The sequence below is a fragment of the Nannobrachium achirus genome (assembly GCF_963921795.1).
Source record: "Nannobrachium achirus genome assembly, chromosome: 10".
Lineage (NCBI taxonomy): Eukaryota > Metazoa > Chordata > Actinopteri > Myctophiformes > Myctophidae > Nannobrachium > Nannobrachium achirus.
In genome coordinates, this window is record NC_137819.1 from 44,018,650 (window position 1) to 44,033,355 (window position 14,706).

The following is a 14,706-nucleotide window of genomic DNA, read 5'->3' on the forward strand; positions in this document are numbered from 1 at the left end:
AAGTGCAGCACGGAACCAGATTCTGAATACCCAGGATAGGTTTGCTCAGCATTTCACAACGCGGAAAGACTTTGCACGTGAAAACAGAAATAAGAAAATAAAGGTTGCGCGGCCTCTCTCTCTCTCTCTCTCTGCATCTCTCATCCTTTCCACTTTTTCTGTCTTGGAGGTACAGACTCACACGTAGAAGAATGCTGCGTTAGACAGAATTCCAATTTGAAGTTTATTTTGAATATATATTGGGCAAATTATAGCCTCAGATTATGGAACTCACAATTATTGCAGGAAGGAAGGGATTGCTTGAATGTGTAGCCTATTCTATTCATTCTTGTGATTGCAAAATCCGAGAGGCACTGAATATTCCATTCTCATGTAGCACACAACCAGCAGGGTTTAATATCACAGTCAAAAACGGAAAATTTGGCTTCAGCTCTGATGAATAGAGGGAGGTCGTCTGTGTCATCATAACATCATGTTTTGTAGTTAAACTCAGATCATGGCTCATGGATTGAGCTGACAGGGATTGACCCTGACAAGGCATCCGAAAGGATATTAGCCTTACTTTTGTATCAAACAAACCTTGCATCATAGCTATTTGTACGACATTCTTCCTATTGATTATACTAAACTATAATCATTAACTGACCAAAGTATGCAGCCTGCAAAAATCACTGCCAGTCGCTTGGGTAAATCAATGGTCTATATATTTAATGAAAGCAATATTACTAGCTTATATATTTTAATGATGCGCTGGCTGGTGCTAGCCCCTCCCCAGTGAAGGAAGTTCCACTCATGGCTGTTCAGTGGTGTAATCTATGTGATATGGATGCATTTTGTATGTATATGCCCAATATGTGTGCTGCCCACCAGATGTTTTTTCTGTGTATTTCAGTCAGCCTCCTCCATTGATCGACACCATGGAACTACAGGTGCTGAAAAAGGTTTCGACTAGTCCATCTGGTTATTGTGAGCATAGAATCCAGAATCTCTTTGAGACCGACTGCAAACCACAAACCCACATGTGACTTAATAGATAATGGCAATGTCTATAGCTGGTTTAAAATACAGATATGTTGACGTGCTCTGCAGCATTCTATAGCTATTCATCCTGCCATACCATGATGTACTTCAAGGAGAGTAGGCCTATAGGCACCAGGAAAGAGCTGATAAACGATAAAGAAAGGTAAGTCAGGTGCTGCTGGTAAATACTGAATATTCTGTGTCTACTATTTAATATAATGATTTATTCAAGGTCTGAATTGTTTTACGTTGCTGTGTATAGTGATATAGACTAGTTTGCAGCCATGCACCAAGGAGAAATACTGTATGTGCAGCAAGGCGACAGGTTCTGTAGAACAATAACAACAAGAGAGAATGTTTCATCAGAGAGTTATTCTCTTTGAGATGCCAGAAAGTGATGTGATTCAAAAAAGAACCATATTGTCATTACTAAGATGTACTTTAAAATGAACTGTTTCTATTCATAAAATGAGTCCAAACACATTGCGTTTTAAGTAAATAGATTCACTAACTGTTTCACTACCTGACCAAAGCTTTAAATCGATAGACCACCCAAGTTCAGCTGCTGTCTGAGGATTTAATACCACGGACAAAAACGGATTGTTGGTTTTAGCTCTGGTGAATAAAGGGAGGCCGTGCAATAACATTGTGTTTTGTAGTTAAACGCAGATAATGGCTCCTGGATTGATCTCACGGGGATTGACCCTGACAAGACAGCTTGCTGCTGAAAGCCTTGCTTTTATATTCAATAAACCTTGCATCAGAGCTACACTGTATTATTTACAATGATACATTTTCAATTTAGGCATTTAGCAGAAGCTCTTAATCCAGAGCGATTTAGAATTACCAAGGACAGCACAAGGTACAGTAATACATCAAATGCATAGAAATAGGGGGCACGGTGGCGCAGTCAGTAGTGCTGTCGCCTCACAGCTAGAACGTCCTGGGTTCGATTCCCGCCGGGGGACACTGTGGGTGCTGGGGGCGTGTTCCCTCCTCCGCGTCATCAGTGCCCACACCCTAGGTGGGGTTGGCAAAAGGGCCTTTCTGTGTGGAGTTTGCATGTTCTCCCCGTGTCTCCTAGGGTAGATACCCTCACAAAAACATGTAGTAATCCTGGTCTCTATAAAGCCTCCCCCTGGCCAGCCGGGGCGCCTGATGGAGGGGAATGGAACTGGTTGGAATAACGTGTTCCTTCCACGCGCTACGTCCAACCGGGGAAGCTCCCCCTGTCAAGTGATAAGAAGCGGCCTGCTCACTCCTCATGCATTGAAGGAAGCATGAGCTCAGTTCGGGGCCCTCCCCAGGTTGGCAGAGGGAGAGTAGAGCCCAGGATCACAGCTTAGGCAATTGGCACCGGGTGAAAAAATGGGTTACAAAAATCGTGGGATAAAAATTATAAAATAAAAAAAAATGCATAGAAATAGTAATCTAAAAACGTAGGTAGACCAAGAACCGTCTTGCATGGCCAGACTGTTGACTCCCACAATTTGCAAATGCTCCTTTCATACAATCTGGGAGATGGAAGTTCTAATCGTGCGTATTCGGTATGAGAAGCGATAAAGCAGATGTGAAGCCTCCTTCCCACCCTCGTTTTGTTTTTACAGTCGTGCACGTTTATCCTAATATAAGTTAAAAAAATCATCTAAGCATATCGTCGTTGTCGCGTGGAAACCTCGTATCTCCAAGTTTCAAATTTGCTTTGATACAACATTTAATGTTGTATCAAACCAGACACAGGATCTAAATGTCTCAATAGAAGCGTATCTCTTTTAATGGTAAAAAGGGAGGTTTGGATTACAGGAACATCATTTCTAATTTGTTTATTGTGATGATTGATATGCTGGGGCTCAGGGGGTCAACGGCCTTGGAAATAGAAGGTTCCTGGTTTCATGTATGTGGAAATAGAAGGTTCCTGGTTTCATGTATGTGTGTCGAGGTGTCCTTGAGCAAGACTGAATCCCCAACTGCTTTCAATGAGCTGGTTTTCCTGTGGTCTGTGTGTGAATGTATGTGTGAGTGGGTGAATGTGAAATACATTGTGAAGCGCTTTGTATAAAGGCGCTATATAAAAGCACTGTTTACAATTCTCTCTCACTCTCGCTCGCTCTCTCTCTCTCTCTCTCTCTCTCTCTCTCTCCCATGCTGTCACATGTTGTGAACTTGTAGATCTGCCACTTTTCGTAGCAAAAGTTTAAAACAGACTTTAGAAGGGATGCTCCACAAGACCTGCTGTGTGTGTGTGTGTGTGTGTGTGTGTGTGTGTGTGTGTGTGTGTGTGTGTGTGTGTGTGTGTGTGTGTGTGTGTGTGTGTGTGTGTGTGTGTGTGTGTGTGTGTGTGTGTGTGTGTGCATATGCATATCTACACCAGTGGTTCCCAAACATTTTAGCATGTGACCCAAACTAGAGAAAACAGCATATCTACAAGCTCACAACGCGATGCTTTGTGCTGTGTTGTGAGCTTGTAGATCGTCTATTTTCACTTCTTGAAACATTTGTGTTCTAATTTATGGAATTTCTTAGATTTTTGATGAAACGTGTCCGTGACCCACAAATGGGTCCCGACCCAGTGTTTGGGAACCAGTGTCTGTATGCATGTCTGGCACGTGTTGTTGACCCACTTTCAAACAGTGGGGGAGGCAGAACTTCTCTCTTCACCCCCCAGCAGCTCCCTTCATCCCTCTCCTCCTCCTCCTCCTCTCCTTCTCTCCTCTCTTCTCTCCGTTTCTGTTGCCCCCCCCTCTCTCTGCTCCAACATCCTAAGAATGCAACGGTGGCTATGGCAACACTGCAGTAGCGGATCTCTCTCTCTCTCTCTCTCTCTCTCTCTCTCTCTCTCTCTCTCTCTCTCTCTCTCTCTCTCTCTCTCTCAGCTCAAGGCTGTGACACGGTAAGGGTAGCAAGACACGGTGTATTTTAGAATTACAAAGATGCTAATCTCCAGATGTAGCCGAAAAGCCAACATACGTTCTCTTCTTCTCTGCGACATGCTTCTTACTCAGCATAGTGTACTTCGCATGACATTTACACGCCGTTTCTGCATGGTTGTTATGCGCGCCGACATGGCTAGAAAATATCTCAATTCATTTTGGGCTCGCTGGGGGGAAGTTTGGTTAGAACTTGACAGTGCAGCTTGCCCATGAACAGCAATAGTTTCAGGTTGCAGTGATACAGGGGTTATTAGGATGTGGCTCCCAACACGCTGTTGCCTGTTAAGGGAATATTATTGCCCTCTCAGCTCCAACTTTTAACGCCTCTTCTGGCCCTCCCCATCCCTTTACCAGACCTGGCCGACCTGTGAGTGTTTGTGTGTGTGTGTGTGTGTACCATGTCTTTGGAGAAGTCCCCCCCAACCCCCCTTCCTACTGCTCAGCAGTTTGATGCCGAGGACTCCTCGCAAAGACAGAAGGGGCTTTTGGGAGCAGAAGCCATATGAATTTTTCATTCGCTCTCCTCCACCAACACACTCTCTCGCTCCCTTCTCTCGTTTTGTCTCCTCCTCTTTCCCCCCTCACTTCTCTATTCCTCTCTGTCTGTCTGTTTTCTTTCTTTCTCTCTATCTCTAGGTCTCTCTGTATTTGTCTGTCTGTCCGTCTGTCTGTTTCTTTCTCTCTCTCTCTCTCTCTCTCTCTCTCTGACAGTATTGTCTCCTGCTCAGTCAGCGATAGAACACCTGGAGCCTGTATGAGCTGTGGGAGTAAACACTGTAGTGTGCACACACACCCACACCAACAAACACTCATACAAACAAACAAACAAACACAAGCTCACAGCACGCGCACACACACACACACACACACACACACACACACACACACACACACACACACACACACACACACACACACACACACACACACACACACACACACTGTAGCCTGCAGACAGAGTAAACAGCTCCTAAACAATGGTAGTCGGTTTTCTCCCCCTCCAGGGTTTGTGTTTTGCGTTCCCCTGTGTTCCCTGGGGCGTGGTGGCATGTGAGGAGTAGGGCACAGGATTGCATGTCACAGCTCACAAAGCCTCGCCAGGTGAAGTCCATAACCCCGGCGAAACGAAAAGTCAAAAACCCGTGACATTAACAAAGCCATAACCCCAACAGGCCGGGGGCGTTTTCACGACATGTCGAAATTCAAACATTAATAACCCCTCATGAAAGATGTTGACTGAGTGGTTTTGTGACTGTAGCCTAACATAATATGTACGAGATGGGCGTACCATGCCAGACCTTGAGCCGTTATGCGAGTGAGCGCCCGCGTCCAGGGCCTGTACGAACCAATAAACAGAAGACAACATTTGTTTCGGTCAGTAGTTTGGAGCCCTCTCCCTCCAAGACAGGGGTGGGCAACTTTGATGATGGAGAGGGCCACTATATTTTCACTCCAGAGGGCCACAATGTATATACAGTCAAAAATAGCAGATCTACAAGCTCAAAACGAGTCGCAGTGCAACGCATTTTGAGCTAGATCTGCTATTTTTTTATTGGAATCTGGATTTTTTTTTTTTTTTGTTTTAGCTATTTTTGAATCGGACTACTGAAAAGTAATTTTTTTATTGAATTTAAAATGCGTTTGTATGTTATTATGTTAAAGTTATACCATGTAACTTTTTTTATAAAACAAATCTTAAAATGGTCCTAACTGTTAAATCGCTAAAGTTTTTTTTATATGTTTTCTATGAGCCGTGAGGGGGGGGAGAATTTCACGGCAAAATGACGTCATCATACTACCGGCCAATCACAGCGAGGGTTATACACTGCCGGCCAATCACAGCGCATCTTGGAGTGGGGTCGCTAGGGCGGCCATATTTGTAGTCTCCCGTGTGCCTCTATACTCGGGTGCACGGTGAAGCATATGGGTGAAGGAGTGTATCTCCGGAATGGCTGAACGCACAGGAACCAGGGACCCCTCAAAAGATAGATCTCGGCGAGGTGGAGGCAGACGCGGGGGTGTGAGAACCGAAAAACGGCCGAAAGACGCGGACGCGACCGAGGTTTGCTATAGAGCTACTGACCACAAGTTGAGCAACTTACACAGTATAGCTTTAACTTTATGAACTTACAAATACAATGGACATAGCACTAAGTCATTATAGTAATATAGACTGAAGTAATTAAAGTGAGTCATGTTTGCATGTTTGGAATTGTAAAATATTCAATACTATATCAGTATTGCAATATTAACCTGCGGGCCGCATTAAGTGAAGGTGAGTGCCGCATGTGGCCCCCGGGCCGCCAGTTGCCCAGGTATGCTCCAAGATAATACATCTTTGTTGTCGGGTGGAAACCTTGTATGTCCAAAACCGTTCGTTTTGTAATTATCATTTTAAAAATTGTTTAAACAAGTGATAACAACCGATATTAAAGCACCGTGAGGCGTTGTGTGCTTGTTGATCTGCTGTTTTCACTACTTTCGTGCAACAGCCTTGTATGATGAAGCAGAAAAGACTTTCAAATTTGAATCTTGGAGATACAAGGTTTTTGCCCGACAGTGACGACATATTTTGTTAGTTTAGTTAGCCCGTAAACAGTGCGCACAAACACAAAATTGAAATATAGCATTTTTAAATCCCATTTTGAACGGGAGGATGTTAAATGGGTGGGTGCTGCAGCACTGATGATTCCCACCCCGAGCAACAATTTAGGTTTGCGCCGAGTGGGAGGCGAGGTTAGTGTCGTGTTGCATCATGCCTCAGCATGTATTAGACAAGACATGGTGCAGGAAAAGCAAAGTCAAGTAAGAGAGAAAACAACAAGACGTATGAAACCTTATATTCATGCACGGTTGTACAGTAATTGGTTCTGCTGTATTTTCACCAGAACAAGTGGTAACTTTAGTAGGCTTGACTTGGTTGTCAGAACAAAATCTTTTTTTGAGATTCTTACGCATGCTCCCATTTTTGGAATGGATTTCTGTGTGAACATACAACAGACAGTTGTCCAAATGCGTAAAAGAATAAAAACTCAACACAGGAGCGTTGTGAAATAAGAGTGACAAGCCATTTTTGAGTAAAGTCACCACATCCTGAACTTGTTTTACAGAGCACGTATTTCTGAAATAATGTTGCCTTAACCACTTTTAAAAATGTGATAATTTCATATTATTAATGTTTAGTACCACATACGTATATAGGATATGTATACCCGGTGCAATTATTTGCCCTATCCTCTCTCAAGCTCCTCCACTTCCTCTCTCCTCTAGCCCCGCCCTTTCCTTGCTCTAGCTCTGCCCTTATATATTTAAAAAAATAAGTATGGCCTTGCTATAGCCTACACCTACAGTATATGGCTTGGTACAGTAATTATACAGTTTAGGTTATTACTGTTGCTTTATTTGATTGTAGGACTGCTCGATTTTGGTAAAGTACTATGCCAATGATAATCCAAATAATATTTACTTTATGTAATAATTACTAATTGTAATTGTTGCGACCGAAGGTCGCATATACTCTGAAGAACCGTGTCGCTTGAGTGTCCTTCCTTCCTTCCGTATCCTCGTGACCGTCCGTATCCTCTGTGATGTCAGTGTGATGTCAGCGAGTTGTGACATCACCTCCTGTACAGGGCGGCTACACGAAATGTGGATAACACTATATATGGAGATAGTCCAGTGCATCATGTCATATGGGACTACCGTCATAGAAAGTAGCCATTGTTAGGCCGGAGTCATTGGCTGTCTAAACATGGAGATGTGGATAACACTATATATGGAGATAGTCTAGTCCAATATGTCATATGGGACTACCGTCATAGACAGTAGCCATTGTTAATCCGGAGTCAATGGCTGACTGTCTGTACAGGAAGTGATGTCACATGACATACTTTTTATGCCCATATATGAGTCCTAACATGGAGATGTGGATAACACCATATATGGAGATAGTCTAGTCCAATATGTCATATGGAACTACCGTCATAGACAGTAGCTATTGTTAGGTCGGAGTCAATGGCTGTCTGTCTGTCTGACTGTCTGTACAGGAAGTGATGTCACATGACATACTTTTTATGCCCATATATGAGTCCTTCTGTACCACATCTCCATGTTTAGGCAAACTCCACACAGAAAGGCCCTATCGCCAACCCAACCTAGGGTGTGAGCGATAGGGCCTTTCTGTGTGGAGTTTGCATGTTCTCCCAGTGTCTCCTAGGGTTGATACCCTCACAAAAACATGAACTATATATGGAGATAGTCCAGTCCATCATGTCATATGGGACTACCGTCATAGAAAGTAGCCATTGTTAGGCCGGAGTCAATGGCTGTCTGTCTGACTGTTTGTACAGGAAGTGATGTCACATGACATACTTTTTATATATATGTAAATATGGGGGCGTCTGTGTTAAAAACGTTTCGTTGTCAAGCTCAACGTTGGGCATTTGGACCTATACATGGAGAAATGGAGCGAATCTGTTTGGCCTAAACATGGAGATGTGGAGAACACTATATATGGAGATAGTCTAGTACATCATGTCATATGGGACTACCGTCATAGACAGTAGCCATTGTTAGGTCGGAGTCAATGGCTGTCTGTCTGACTGTCTGTACAGGAAGTGATGTCACATGACATACTTTTTATGCCCATATATGAGTCCTTCTGTACCACATCTCCATGTTTAGGCAAACTCCACACAGAAAGGCCCTATCGCCAACCGAACCTAGGGTGTGAGCGATAGGGCCTTTCTGTGTGGAGTTTGCGTGTTCTCCCCGTGTCTCCTAGGGTTGATACCCTCACAAAAACATGAACAAACTCCCCCCAGAATGACAACAACTAGAATCGTCAGAGAAACGCTGTGGTTGGCCAGATTGTCAAGAATTGGCGCGACCTTGCCCTTTAGGGCGAGGTTGCATGTCACCCTGAGGTCGCATTCCACCCTCGGGTGTCTTACTATTAATAGGTATTTGTCACAATTTTAGATTTGAATGTGGGAAAAGATGTTTGTTGCTGATTATGCTTTTTGGTGCCATATTTGTGGTAAATGTCATGTAATGGCCTCTGGGCTTATTGTGCCTCGTTTGTTGACCATTGATCACCCTTGGGTGCGACAGATAACCAAAAGTCGACCAAAAGTCGTGCTGTTTTAATAGAGGGTATGCATGTCCACTGGGACCCTGCTTCCAAACTCTGACACTTGGAAAAATAAAAACCTGCACAGAATGTCTTGACAGAAAGTAGCTCATAACATGCCTATAGTGGATTTTTATGAAACAAAAACTTTGCAGATAAAAAGAGGATAATTCAAGCTTTCAGTACAGCCGTAATGTTTGTGATTTTAACTTTGTTTAATACAATAGGATAGGACTTTTCTGTTTGGATGTATGGGCTGTCAATGGCCGAAATTGTTTTTTTTTGCCACTCAGTAGGCGTTCCCACATAACTTCCAGCAACAGTGATGTCACACGCATACAGTCTATTATTAATGGCCAAGTTTCACCATGACATCATTGTGAAATGTAAAGTCATGACTCATGAACTTCAATTACTTGCTATTAATTGCTCTATTTGAACATCTAACTGTCAGTGCTGGCAATAACACACCCATAGCCTATCCTTATCTGAACTCTAGCCAGCGCCTTTCTTTGGCTTGTGCTTCCACATTCAGCCGAAGGATTACGCTATTTAGCAGAACAAGAGTAATGACACTGAAATGGAACTTGTAGACAGATGAACAGATAATGTTCAGTGTGAAGTAAAAAGAAAATAATTAAAGTTAGCGCTTGGGAATTTTTCTTTTATCCACTTTCAGGCGATTAGTCAGCTTTACAGAATACATTCACACACTGTGTGTGTGTGTGTGTGTGTGTGTGTGTGTGTGTGTGTGTGTGTGTGTGTGTGTGTGTGTGTGTGTGTGTGTGTGTGTGTGTGTGTGTGTGTGTGTGTGTGTGTGTGTGTGTGTGTGTGTGTGCGTGCGTGCGTGCGTGCGTGCGTGTGTGCATGCATGCGCTTGTAACTAAAAAGAAAGCTGTCAGACGACAATAGCGACGAACTAATGAGTCGACTTATGCCCCGTTTTCACAGAGCCAAACTTCTGGACAAAACTTCCAGTACGTTATGCTAATTATTTTGCAGGAAAAAAATCCGGAACTGTAATGAAAACATGGCTTTAGAGCCCAACTCAATTCTGAGTGTTAATTTAATTATGTCTTTTAATATATCTGAGGTTTGACCTGCACCCCACTATCTGTGCTGAGACTGCTGACCTATGCTGATTCATAGGAGCTTCAGAAGCCTGTATATAATGCTTGTGATTCCATGTGCTGTACTTTATCAAATGTTGTCCTGTCAGAATGCGTATAGAGCGGTATTTTCCTGGTAGAATGTGGTGAATGGTTCTATGTATAATATAAAATAGTGTCCAGAACATTAGTTATGTCTAGTTTGTCAACCTGTGGAGTGCATGTGGACTATTTCTAATAGTCAATAACAATCACATATTCTTCCAGGAATATGTGAACTAATTAATAATACTGCTACAATAGTTTACAGTTTACAGTTTAGGCATTTAGCAGACACTTTTAATCCAAAGCGATTTACAATAAGCAGGTAATACACATTACCAGAAAGAGCCAATACACTTTCCGGCACCGGCACCTGCCCCGGCGCCGCCAGAAGTTCCGCGGCAATGATTCCTATGCCGCAGCAATTATTCTTCATCCCCGGCGCCTGCCGCTGTTGCGGAACCTATCACCCCCCACACGACGACCACCAGTGGACCAGCTTGTGTATTCGCTGTCCCTCACAGTCTATGATGAGGCAGGGCTTTAATTTACAAAAGAAACATGCAAATTTGAAACTTGGAGATACAGGATTTCTGCCTGACAGTGACGATATGGGATGGCACAGTTGAAGTGCAGCTCATTTGCTTATTAGAGCATCATGTCTTAGTTTGCCTATCCCATCCGGCTTAGCTCCAACACTCATGAGCGATATCTTCCGGCTACGTATTTGACCTCTACAAATGTACTGTATTATATTCTCTGTATGTGATAATTGTGCTTACTAAACTTAACACTGTGTCACCCCCAAATTGATATGTATTTGGCCACAATCTTTTCAAATTGGGGTCCCATTTGAAAGGATTTTGAGGATTTTTTTAATAAGTTGACGGGAAATGGTATACATTCATTTACGGGTCCACTCTCAGTTACATAAAAACCTTTACCATGTACACAGATTTCCCATGCCAAAATGATCCATCAGCAAGAAACTGAACTGTGGACATGGCGTTCAACTCCCACTCCTGAGATATTTTAGAACGCAGCAGGTGTGACATGTTGCGTTTGGCCCATTGTCTTTGTTAACACCCAAGGAGCCAAACTCGTTCAGTAACGAGATACGGCCACTGGAGGTCGCTCTGCCAAAAATTAGTCATCTCGTTGAGGAACGAGACAAAGGGTTAATGGTGCAGCATGCAGCTGCGCGCATGTTGTGTTGTCTGTGAAAGACCCTGGTCCATACGTCATAGCGTGGCTTGCAGAGAAGCAAAATGGCGCGTCTAGGCTGCATTGTTTCTATTCTATGCTGAAACATAAAAAGGGCTTTATCTCTGAATAAGGTGCAAAGAACGCCAGGGAAGCAGAGATCTGCCTGTTTTCACGGCGACACTTTACCGCGATGGTCGGCCCCGGTTTGGATTTTAGTTTCGCGAGCGTTTGTAAACAAATGGATTATCCTCCTCAATCGTCAGTGGACACCCACGTGCACACGCACAAAGCTTCCGAGGCTCTTCAAAATTAAAGCGTAAGTGAACGACGGCAGCAGCAACAGCTAGAAATGTTAGAAACCTTGGCTTCCCATGTGTTAAAGATGGGGTGCCATGATTGCCCCCCCCCCCCCCCCACACACACACACACACACACATCATAATCATCATGTATTATGATGATACTTGGAGGAAGATTTTTTTGATTTATTTTAGAGAAAGTGTTAAAATTATGTTTTTGTGGCCACACCCACCTGTTCATTAAGTATGCCTGGTTGTCACCCACAGTGTTGTTGTGTGGTAAAAAGGGGAGGGGATGATTTTATGATGTCATTATATCAGTGTATTTCAATTGGGCCTTTTGACTCGGAGGCTTTCGGCTTTCAGGAAGTAACCAAAAATACACAGGGAAGATATCTTTGCATATAACCACACATGGGGGTCTATTAGAGTAATGTTAACTCCATAGACACATACAAATCAGAAAAAGTACAAAACTATGGCACCACCTCTTTAAGCATTGACTTCAGGTAATGTTAGGGCATGCAGGGATGTTACAGTACTCTATGTGGTTGCAGAGCAAGAGAGAGAGAGATGCTGTGGAGACTCTGTCGTGGGTGAGCAATGACAGAGCAGAGCTCCACACAGAGGCTCTCAACTTTGGCTGAATATTGGGAGAAAAACGAAAATGGTTGAGCCTTTATACCCCCTTACGGTCTTTGAACAGCGAGAAGTCTCCCTTGATCAATTATTGATCAAAGCCATTACAAAGCTCTGTGCTGCTAAAGCTCCGTCGTCTGTGTGTGCGTGCCTGTGTGTAGTGGAGATTAAGGCAGATACAAAGACAGAAATAGCACAATACGGAGACACAGAAAGGGAGAGAAAGAACACTAGAAGTCTTCAAATGTGATTCTTTTCCAACACAAAAAAGAGCATTTCTTTTCCAAAGCACTTCAGTGAGGTGGCTTCATGGGAAATAAAGCACAATAGCACTTCAGGGAAATTAAACATCTCCAACTTTCCCCTCTGCTCCTCCCCTCTGCGCCACAAACGTACACTCTCTGAAACTCATATCTGAAAATGTCAACCCTGCAATTAGTCTTAATTGACTAATTCCCTCGGAATACACAATGGCTCATAAAGGGTGGTGGTTTGTTTGCCATACATAATGGGATTAAAAGCGGTTCGGGTCTGAGCAAAAGTCGAGTGGCAATGATTAGCCCTAAGGACATACAATTATGATTGGCAGCCTTGAGCTCAAACACCTGTTCTGTCTTAATAGCATCAGACCTCTCATGCCCAACACCACTTGATTACTAGTATTGGATGTTATGAAGAGTGTCAGGGGCCATAATGACAATTGGCAGTGCAGCTAGGAGAATATTATCAACTCTTTCTAATGTTCTGGTTGGACTCTGTGTCAAGAGGTACTACGGTATCTTTGTGCTTTATATTGCTGCTCTGCACAGTACTGTATAAGCTTTTGTGAAATGTATTTCTAAACCCACACTTAATGTAATACATTGTGTATTACAAAAAGTAACACATTTAGTTTATCCCAAATAAACAAACATAACTTTAGAGCACTTCACCACTATTGGGCAGAAACCTTGCATCTCCATATCTCATCTTTTTGTCCAATCATAAATTAATTTATTATTTTATACTTTGTTGTGTGAGCTTGTGAGATATATAATTACTACATTAGATCCAATGGAGCACAGGTTAAAGTTTTGGGACATACAAGGTGACAAAAAGAAATGGTACGATGATGCTAGCCAAAGCCGACCAGGGAGTCGTCCTTTGGAGTCTGAGAAACCTGTTGAGTGCAGGATTACAGTACATACTGTACTGCAGATATCATGGTGCTATTGGCCGTGTGGATATGGTGGTATAGTGGTATGATGGGCATCGTCACTGTAGAAAACCTTGTATGTGCCAAACCGTTACCTTTCAGTAAATGGGGAAAAATAACCTTTGTTCCAAATAATGCTGTCACACACTCTTGTTGATACTTTTCATACATTAGATATTTTTAATAAGGAGACAAAAACCAATATGGGTTCCCACATTGCTGGCATCCCTATTTTGGTCATTAAAGGTGAAAAACTGTTCAACAATAGTGAAACTATTTGCGTGACAGTCATATGATGAGGTATACAATATGTGCATGAGATACAAGGTTTCAGCCCAAAAATGACAATATGAATGAAATTACATTACGTGTCATTATCTTCATGACCTATAGTTAACTCATGAACGGAACACCTAGATATTATTTTCTTGACCTATGATAAAGCTGACGCGATGAATGGAGCACACAGATATTGTTATCTTGCTGACCTTAGCAAAATGTCCAAAGATTGAGAAACATTGGTGTATTGAGAGCTTGATGAGGAATCCTCATGAAGTTCTAACCATAGGGACTTTGAGGTGAACTTGAGCAGTTGTTGCTTTGTGGGTGCATTTTAGACCAGTTTGGACTAACTAATATTGAGCTCTGTTGGACCCCTATTGGCTACTTAGTGGCTACGAAGTGGGTTCTACTGTAAGTGGCTACTTAAGTCTTGTGTTTATATTCCATTGATTTATGCCCATGCTTGGTGTTGTTGTTTTGAGTGGAGGAAGCCAAGTCAAGTTTTCAAGGGGCTCGGCCCCAGTGCAGTGCACTGGCTGCACATGCCATATTTACGCGCCCCTGCCACTTAAACTCTATATACCTTGTTTACCAGGGTCCTCCATGTGCCATTGTTTCTATACTCCATTTCAATAAATCTTTGTCCAATCGTGGGCATAGAATAGCAATGCTATAGGGTTCATGTGGTTAATGTATCTACAGTAATCAGTGTCACCCATCACCATGGTGCAGAGGTGCAGTATCTTGATTAACAAACATAACTCCTATAATAAACTCCCCTATCGCTTCCCTAATTGGAGCAATTCAACAAGGTGATGGAGCTAACACAAAGCTGCCAATTTTACTCTTTCCA